At 46.5% G+C, this 10,177-nt stretch overlaps 1 long non-coding RNA gene across 1 annotated transcript; it reads left to right on the top strand.

Annotated features, from left to right (window-relative positions):
* Positions 1-6,202: 6,202 nt before the first annotated feature.
* LOC149912180 (uncharacterized) lies at positions 6,203-7,253 on the top strand. Its single transcript, XR_016461762.1, has 3 exons — positions 6,203-6,482; positions 6,608-6,893; positions 7,013-7,253. It is a non-coding gene; the product is annotated as an uncharacterized LOC149912180 (long non-coding RNA).
* Positions 7,254-10,177: the final 2,924 nt, after the last annotated feature.

The following is a 10,177-nucleotide window of genomic DNA, read 5'->3' as shown; positions in this document are numbered from 1 at the left end:
TCATTATTTCACGATGAGAGAATCCTATATGACAAAACAGAATTACAAAAATCTGACAATACTGTAAAATGCCAGCGTAAGAATGTGGCTTTGATTTTTTTTTTTCTTTTTTTTTTTTAAATGGTGAGTGTACCATTAATTCAAGACAAGAATTTTGTTTGTAAGTCGATCTCTATAACTGTTCTTGGCATCATTCTGTAGGATGAACTAGATACATGGAATTTGGCACTGGCTCCCCAGGGCAGTGGTTTGGCACTGAGCTGACAAAGGCCAAAGAGCATTTGCACAATGCTCTCAGACACAGGGCTTGACCCATAGGAGGTCCGGTGTGGAACCAGGAGGTGGAATACATGATCCTCGAGGTCCCTTCCAAATAAAGATATTCCATGATCCTCAAATACTTATATTCCCAAGTCCTGTACACAGTGCTCAGATGCTTAATTGAAAGGTTCCATGAAACAGTGAGGTATCTATGTCCCTTTACCACCCAGTTATTCAATTTGCCACGTGGATCTTTTATCCAGTCACATTAAAAAACCCCTCAAAGTATTTCCTTCAGTCTTCCATTCTGATAGAGCTTTCTGGAGCAAATAAAGAGTTGCAACTCAGAATGTCCACACCTCCCTTCCTGCACCCTGCATACTTTTTTCATTGCACTGTGATTACGTACCACTCTATTGTCACCCTCATTCTGTCATTATCTAGGCAGTTTACTGCCATTAAATTTTCCAGCAACAGATGCCCACAAGTACAGCCAGCCTGGACTTATTTCCAATACTTACCTTTGTCCTGATGTCCTTGTAGGAGCTGGGACATTTCTCCATCTCAGCAGCAGAGGGCAGGAGGGGTCCAAGGTGAGGGCACGCTCTTTTCTATTTTTCTGGCACTCAAACACAAAGGGGACAAGAAAACCAGATGTGTTTCCCTGCCCATGGCAAACACCAGCCTTTCCATCCTTACAGTCCTTCCTGCCATCAGCAGAGATATTTTGCTTTCTTGTGCCACTTCATCCCTTTAGCATCTGGCATTCTAACAAAAAAGTACTTTCAAGGAATTTTAATATTTTCATATTAAATGTCAGAATTAGAACCATTATGTTTACCAAATATTTAAAACGTTCAACCCAGTGAGAAGTGAATTGATGTTGCATTTAGCATTCAGATAAGAACATGTAAAGGAAGTAAAAAGTGCTGCTTTCATAAACTATAGTCTCATTGTCAAGCCTTGCACTGTCTCAGCAGATTATTACAGAATGTTCATTCAAGCAGGAATTAAGAGATGCGTCTGAATTGATAAGAACAACGAATAATTAAGAAAGCTTGACTGCAGTCTGCTTGAGGATTCCAGTCTGAAGTGTGTTCCACCTGATGACAACTGGGAATGTCTTTCTCTCACCATTAGAACCATTGCACCTCTGACTAAACACATAGCTAATCAGCACTGAAAACCTAGGTGCAATTTCTGCAGTGCACAGACCAACTACGTGTTGATTAACATTCAGAGAGATTGTGCAGGTGTCCTTTTAGGAACTGGCCTACAGTATGCTAAGAGGGATGGATGTGGGGACATTAGGATAACGTGCCCTCTGCCTTTTAAGACAGCCCCAGCAGAGCAGGTCAGCAGGCTGAAGAGCTGAGTGGGTCACCAGGGCTCAGAGACTTCACTCGGCCATCGGAAAGTTGAGGGACTTCAGCCCAAGCTGCCCTTTTCCATGCAGGCAAGGAGGCCAAGAGAAGGTGGATCGGCACGGTTCTGGTGCAGACAGGGGCTGCAGTGTGAGCAGGCCTACACAGACAAGGCTGTGCCCACACAGAGTGACAGCAGCTTTCGCTGTGAGCAGATTCCCAGGGGGCCTGAGCCATGGCAGTTCTTGATGGCAGCATGTTCCAATCAGCCCTGGAAGTCTTCTCTGGACGTCTGTCGCATTCTGGAATCCACACTGAGGACGCAGTCGCTGTGTCAGAGCAGCTGGCAGAGTCACGGGGAACCGTGACGTAGTTGGCCCAGGGAGCAACAACAAGGCCTGCACTGCTCAGCCAGCCCAGGCCAAAGGGGAGCACGAGAGAGAGCAGAGGAGAGAGGGGGGGAAAGAGGGCCAGGAAGGAAAGGCCTGTGCCTGAATGGACGTGTAGCAGCAGCTGCTGACAGCAAACTCGGTGATGGCAGGGGCACAGCAGAGCAGTGCAATGCTGGCAGCTTCCTGTGTCTTTCACACAGGCACTGCAGACATGGCCAGCACTGGGAGATCAGCAGAACTGCTGCACACCTCTGCCAGCCCAGGCCAGAGGAGTGCAGAACAGTGAGCTGCTGCTGAGGGGAGAGAGGATGGCCTGAGAGCTGACCTGAGAGGCAGGGCTGGCTGTGTTACAGCAGCCTCTGTGTCCTCCTCCTGTGTCTGTGAGGGCCAGAGGGCCAGAAGAGAACATGCCCAGACAACGAAGCCCTGCTGTCCTCTGCTGCTCAGCTGGAGAGATGTTCCGCCTTCCTGAAGGACGCTGATCCAAAGGGAAGGAATCAAAGGAAGTCCAGGCTGGCTGTCCTTGTGGGCATCAGCTGCTGGCAGCTGCCTCTGTGCTGCCATGGGCAGGGCACAGCACACACAGTGTTTGCAGTTCCCTGTGTGACACTGGCCCTGGTGACCTGACAGCCATAGGGAGACAAGAGAAAGAGCTGCCTCCCTCTGCCAGATGAGGCAAAGGTGAGAATCCCAGAATCACAGCATGGCCCGGGTTGGAAAGGAGCTCAAGGTTCATGAATCTCCAACCCTTGGCTCTCCAAGGGTGCACAGGGGGCTTTGTTCTCCCTGTGGTGCAGCTTCAGTGCCAACTCACAGCTGAGCTGGTTGGCACACTGTGACAGCCTGCCGCTCTGAAGCTCTTGGGGCAGTGCTCAGTTCTTTCTGAAGTACTCTGGAAAATGCTGCTTCTCCTTCACCAAGTCTGTTTCCAGACAGACGTCTTTTTCTCCTCTGTACACACAAACAGTATCTTGTAACTCCCTGGCACAGTGCTCAGAAGTGATACTTCTGGAAGCACGTCAGAGAAAAGTGGCCTTGTCCCAGTGGACTTTCAGAGCAGATGAGAACAAGTCTTGGTTGACGGCTTTCTTCTGCTTCTGGAACTGCACAGGCAGGTTGTGTGTTGTCATACTTTATGCCAGAGTGCCAAACTGAAGCAGTTTCTGCAGCCTCTTTTTTTCATACTTGTCACTCTTTGCTGAGACCTTAACTTAGTCATTTTTAATGCGCTCTCATCTAAACTACTGTGTCCTCCAGTGTCAGTGTTGTATGAATCAGGACTGTGGGATTTCATCAGTGAAAGGATTCTGCTCTAATGACTGTCATTCTAAAGCTGATATTGTTTCTACCGCATCAGGCTTGCATGAAGCATCTTTGATCAACAGAGAAATCAGAAAAATGGCTTTTCCTATTGCAGTTTCCTTTTAACTAGTGATGAAAGCTGTCAGTTTATTTCTGGCACCAGAAATCCTGGGATGCAACCAGGTTAGATAAGAAGTGAAACTGAGTCAACAGTAAAGGAACACAGATGAGATAGCATCACACAGCTCTGGAAAAGATGTTCCAGCTCTGTGTCTACCTACACCTTCAGGAGATGAAAAGTACTGCCTTACTGAGGTGTCCTGGGTTGCAGGTTCTGTTAATCTCCGTTTTTGGAAGAGCTGCTTGCAATAAATACCTTGTAAGGTGAATGAGCTTGATAGAAGTAGGGTGTGAAAGAGATGGATTTGCTGTTTCCCTGAAGGTGCAGGAGTATTGCTGTGCCTACAGTCAGTAAACAAGGCAGAAATCACTGTGTTCCTCAGAATGAAAAACAAAAGAATAAAAATCTTTTTGGGAGTGACAGCACGCCTGAATGAAGCACAAATCTAAACATTTAAAATAAGGGCTAGTGTCAAAGGGACTTGCAGTATTTCTCGTGAAGAAATATTTGATGCTTCTTTATGAAAGTCATCATAACAAAAGTGTACTGATGTCTTTGCTGAGGATTTCCTTGGTTCCAGCCTGAAGGTGTGCACAGGCATGAGCAGGCAGTGCTGAGCTGCAGGTGAGTGACTGTGTCCCACAGCAGGAAACCCGTGGGTGTCTTCAGGGGTTTGAAATGGGCAGAGCTGTGAAACCTGCAGGCTTTCACTGAAATTGTCCTCTGCTTTATTTTGTAATCTTAGTTTCACCAATGCTTTCCAATATAATTTTCGTATGAATGCAGATACATGGGATAGGATTTAAAGTTTTTATGGTGCTGCTGTATAGTTTTCTGTAGTCATCATAAGCCAATATAAAAAATAAATGGTAATCAGGCAATCTATTAACAACCTGTGGCACGTGTCAAAACAATGAAATTCCTTGCAGGAAGACAATATTGCTATATAATAATGTGGCTATCCAAAACTGTTAATTATACTTGATGAGCTGGAGATAAACCTGAAATGCGGGACTTTGATCTTAGCCAAGAATAATAAACCTTATTATCATTCTTAAATTGGCAGCTGCTATCAAAAGCCTGTGTCTTATTTCCCTTTTAGTAACACTGGCTAAATCAGAGAAAGTGATAAAAGAATTTCATGATTGCAGCTTAGGGATTCTTTCCCACTTGACCAGAAGTAATCTATGTCCAAAAATGTCTGTAAATACTTTTTCTATATTATTTTGCCAGAAGTATTGATATTTGAGATGAATGGCAAAACCATTTTGCGTACATAGATAAGCAATGCAAATTTCCTGGATTGTTTTAGAGAAAAAAGCTCTGGTTATCAGATGGTTTCCATGCAGAAATAAGATTTACAGAAAAAAATCTCATTATTATTATTCATGCATGAATAAGTTCAAAAAAGAGATGTGGGGGATGTTGTTTCAATTCCAGGTAATTGTAGGAAGGACTGTCAGGATGGAAAGGCTGGTGTCTGCCATGGGCAAAGAAACACTTCTGGTTTTCATGTTCCCTTTCTCTTTGAGTGCAAGAGGCCACGAGGAGAGTGTGCCCTAAACTTGGACCCTTTTTGACCATTGCAGCTGAGATGGAGAAATGACCCACCTTCTAGAAGGACATCAGGACAAAGAGATATAATGAAAATAAGTCCAGGCTGGCTGTCCTTGTGGGCATCAGCTGCTGGCATCTGCATTGCTGCTGCCATGAGCATGGCACAGCAGGTAAAAGATTGCTTTTCCTTGTGTGACACAGGAGCTCTTGACTTGAAAGCTACAGGGATGCAATAGAAAGAGCTGCAAACTCTGCCAGACATGGCAAAGGTGAGTGGGATGTTGTTTCAATTTAGTGCTGATGTCAGGAAGGACTGTAAGGATGGAAAGTCTGGTGTTTGCCATGGGCAGGGAAACACATCTGGTTTTCATCTTCTCTTTGTGTGCCAGAAAAAGAGGAGAGTGTGCCCTCACCTTGGAACTCTCCTGCCCTCTTGTGCTGAGATGGAGAAATGTTCCAGCTTGTAGAAGGACACCAGGACAAAGATATGTAATGAAAATAAGTCCAGGCTGGCTGTCCTTGTGGACATCAGCTGCTGGCATCTGCATTGCTGCTGCCATGAGCATGGCAAAGCAGGTAAAAGATTGCTTTTCCTTGTGTGACACAGGAGCTCTTGTCTTGAAAGCTAGAGAAATGCAACAGAAAGTGCTGCAACCTCTTCCAGACATGGCAAACTTGAGTGGGATGTTGTTTCAGTTGCTGCTGATGGCAGGAAGGACTGTAAGGATGGAAAGGCTGGTGTTTGCCATGGGCAGGGAAACACATCTGGTTTTCATCTTCTCTTTGTTTTCCAGAAAAAGAGCAGAGTGTGCCTGCAACTTGGACCCCTCCTGCCCTCTGCTGCTCATAGGGAGAAATGTCCAAGCTTCTAGAAGGACATCAGGACAAAGATATGTAATGAAAATAAGACCAGGCTGGCTGTCCTTGTGGGCATCAGCTGCTGGCATCTGCATTGCTGCTGCCGTGAGCATGGCACAGCAGGTAAAAGATTGCTTTTCCTTGTGTGACACAGGAGCTCTTGACTTGAAAGCTAGAGGGATGCAATAGAAAGAGCTGCAACCTCTGCCAGACATGGCAAAGGTGAGTGGGATGTTTTTTAAATTAGTGCTGATGTCAGGAAGGACTGTAAGGATGGAAAGTCTGGTGTTTGCCATGGGCAGGGAAACACATCTGGTTTTCATCTTCTCTTTGTGTGCCAGAAAAAGAGGAGTGTGTGCCCTCACCTTGGACCCCTCCTGCCCTCTTCTGCTGAGATGGAGAAATGTTCCAGCTTGTAGAAGGACATCAGGACAAAGATATGTAATGAAAATAAGTCCAGGCTGGCTGTCCTTGTGGGCATCTGCTGCTGGCATCTGCATTGCTGCTGCCATGAGCATGGCAAAGCAGGTAAAAGATTGCTTTTCCTTGTGTGACAGAAGAGCTCTTGACTTGAAAGCTAGAGAAATGCAACAGAAAGAGCTGCAACCTCTGCCAGACATGGCAAAGGTGAGTGGGATGTTGTTTCAGTTGCTGCTGATGTCACGAAGGACTGTAAGGATGGAAAGGCTTGTGTTTGCCATGGGCAGGGAAACACATCTGGTTTTCATATTCTCTTTGTCTTTGTGTGCCAGAAAATGAGGAGAGTGTGCCTTTACCTTGGACCCCTCCTGCTCTCTTCTGCTGAGATGGAGTAATGTTCCAGCTTGTAGAAGGACATCAGGACAACGATATGTAATGAAAATAAGTCCAGGCTGGCTGTCCTTGTGGGCATCAGCTGCTGGCATCTGCATTGGTGTTGCCTTGAGCATGGCACAGCAGGTAAAAGATTGCTTTTCCTTGTGTGACACAGGTTCTGTTGACTTGAAAGCAAGAGGGATGCAATAGAAAGAGATGCAACCCATGCCAGACATGGCAAAGGTGAGTTGGATGTTTTTTCTGTTACTGCTGATGGCAGGAAGGACTGTAAGGAGGGAAAGTCTAGTGTTTTCCCTGGGCAGGGAAACATACCTGGTTTTCATCTTCTCTTTGTGTGCCAGAAAAAGGGGAGTGTGTGACTGCAACTTGGAACTCTCCTGCCCTCTTCTGCTGAGATGGAGAAATGTTCCAGCTTTTAGAAGGACATCAGGACAAAGATATGTAATGAAAATATGTCCAGGCTGGCTGTCCTTGTGGGCATCAGCTGCTGGCGTCTGCATTGCTGCTGCCAAGAGCATGGCACAGCAGGTAAAAGATTGCTTTTCCTTGAGTGACACAGGCTCTGTTGACTTGAAAGCTAGAGGGATGTAATAGAAAGAGCTGAAACCCCTGCCAGACATGGCAAACTAGAGTGGGATGTTTTTCAGTTGCTGCTGATGTCAGGAAGGACTGTAAGGATGGAAAGGCTGGTGTTTGCCATGGGCAGGGAAACACATCTGGTTTTCATTTTCTCTTTCTCTTTGAGTGCCAGATAAGCAGGGGAGAGTGTGCCCTCACCTTCGAGCTCTCCTGCCCTCTGCTGCTCAGAGGGAGATATGTCCCAGTTTCTAGAAGGACTTCAGGACAAAGCTATGTAATGAAAATAAGTCCAGCCTGGCTGTCCCTGTGGGCAGCAGCTGCTGGCATCTGCATTGCTCTTTCCATGAGCATGGCACAGCAGGTATAAGATTGTTTTTCCTTGTTTGAAACAGGCTCTGTTGACTTGAAAGCAAGACGGGTGCAATAGAAAGAGCTGAAAGCTCTGCCAGACATGGCAAAAGTGTGTGGGATATTCTTTGAATCAGTGCTAATGGCATGAAGGACTGTAAGGATGGAAAGGCTGGTGTTTGCCATGGGCAGGGAAACACATCTGGTTTTCATGTTCTCTTTTTTTTTGACTTCCACAGGCCAGGAGGAAGCCTGGTTCCATGGACCATCAGCAAATTGTCTGTCACTTGGGAATTCACACGTTCTTATGGACCTTGAAAAACCACCTGACAGTTGGCCAATGTTTCAAACTAGAGAATCACAGACTGAAGAAACACTCAGGTTTCAGAAGGTGCTACTCAGGTTTCACTTTGTTCCTCTCTTCCAGGCTGCATGACATCTCTGGAATATTACCAGAGAGGGAAATAAAATGTTGTGGATTAACTCAAAATTTAAGTGTTCCTGATATCTCCTCATAAGATGCCCATAATCAGTCAGCAAGTCCTGCAGTACTCCAGAAGAAACACTGCAGTTCATTTAATTCAGCCAATTATTCCGTGCACTCTGTTGCTACCAGGCTACTTGGTCCTCTACAGCTGCTGGTCTTCTGAAAAACATCAGTGTTTGGTTATTCATTTGGAAGCTCAGTGTTACATCCTGTAATCTCTCTAGATTTCTCCATGAGAATATGTAGAAATCTGTAAAGCTCTGAAGTCTGGTCTGGACGATCAAGTAGTGAGCTGGACTGTGAACCAGCTAAAGGAAAGAAGCCAGAGAGTTCTGGTCAGTGGAACAGAGTGAGTCTAGTTGCTGATGACACAAAACTGTGAGTGGCTGACATGCCTGAAGGCTGTGCTGCCACCCAGCGAGACCTAGACAGGCTGGTGAGTTTGGCAGGGAGAAACGTAATGAAATATAACAAGGGCAAGTGCAGAGACTTGCGTCTGGGTAAGAACAGCTCCCCAGGTACCAGAATAGGTTGGGGACTGACCTGTTGGAGAGCAGTGTAGGAGAAAGAGACTTGGGGGTCCCAGTGAACAGTGGGCTGACCGTGAGCCAGCATTGTGCCCTTGTGGCCAAGAAGACCAATGGCATCCTGGGGCAGACTAGAAGGGCTGTGATTAGCAGGTCGAAAGAGGTTCTCCTTCCCTTCTACTCTGCCCAGGTGACCGCAACTGGAGTATTGTGTCCAGTTCTGGGCCTCTCCGTTCACAAGAAGGACAGGGAACTGCTTGAGAGAGTCCAGTGCAGAACTTCTTTACGGTGGGGGCGACAGAACACTGGAACAGGCTGCCCAGAGAGGCTGGGGGGACTCCTTCTCTGGAGACATTCAAAACCTGTGTGGATGCGTTCCTGTATGACCTGATCTAGGTGTTCCTGCTAGGGCAGGGGGATTGGACTAGATGATCATACAGGGTTCCTTCCAATCCCCAACATTCGGTGATTCTGTGATTCTGTAACTGGTTTGGATAAGAGATAGCAGCTATTAAAATGAAGACTTGGTAAAAAAAAACCCTTTTCACATCTTAGCCAGGATTCTGGTATTTAATTTATTTAAATAAATAATACATTTTTAAGCTCATCTTTTCTCTTCTCTTCTATCCTCTTCTTTCCACTTCTCTCCTCTTCCTCTTCTCTCCACTTCCCCTTCCTTTTCTCTTCTCTCCTCTTCTCTCCTCTTCCTCTCCTTTTCTCTTCCTCTCTTCTTCCTCTTCTCTTCCTCTTCTCTCCTCTCCTCTTCCTCTTCCTCTTCTCTCCTCTTCCTCTTCTCCTCCTCTTCTCTCCTTTTCCTCTTCTCTCCTCTTCCTCCTCTCCTCCTCCTTTTCTCTTCCTTCTCTCCTCTTCCTCTTCCTTTTCTCCACTCCTCTTCCTCTTCTCTCCTCTCCTCTTCCTCTCCTCTTCTCTCATCCTCCTCTTCTCTCGTCTTCTTCCCTCCTCTTCCCCTTCTCTCCTCTTTCTCTTCCTCTTCTCCTCTCCTCTCTTTCCTCTTCCCTTCTCCCCTTCCCTTCCCTTCTCTTCCATTCCCTTCTTCCCTTCTCTTCTCTTCCCTTCCCTTCCCCTCCTTTTCCTTCCCTTCTCCCTTTCCTTCTTCCCCCCCCTCTCCTTCTGCCCCCTCCCCTCTCCCCAATCTCTCCTCCCCTCTCCTCTTCTCCTCTCCTTTTAAATTTCCCTTTTTCATTCCCTTTCCCTCTCCTCTTCCCTCCTCTCCTCTCCTCTCCTCTCTTTCCTCTTCCTCTTCCCTTCCTCACTTTTTTCCTCCCTTCTCCCTTCCCTTCTTACCTTCCTCTCCCCACCCACTCCCCTCACCCATTCCCCCTGCTTGTCCCCTCCCCTCCTCTCCTCTCAAATTTCCCTTTTGATTCCCTTTTTCATTTCCCTTTCCCCTTCCCTTGCCTTCCCTTGCCTTCTTCTCCGTTTCCTTCCGCTCCATTCCCTTCCCCTCCGTTTCCTTTCATTTTTCCTTTCATTTTTTCCTTTCCTTTCCTTTTTCATTTCTTTCCCTATCTTTCTTTCCCTTTCTTTCCCTTTCCTCTTCCCAT

The sequence above is a fragment of the Phasianus colchicus genome, chromosome Z (assembly GCF_987193195.1).
Source record: "Phasianus colchicus chromosome Z, bPhaCol1.hap1.1, whole genome shotgun sequence".
Classification (NCBI taxonomy): domain Eukaryota; kingdom Metazoa; phylum Chordata; class Aves; order Galliformes; family Phasianidae; genus Phasianus; species Phasianus colchicus.
This window is presented reverse-complemented; position numbering and strand designations above follow the sequence as displayed.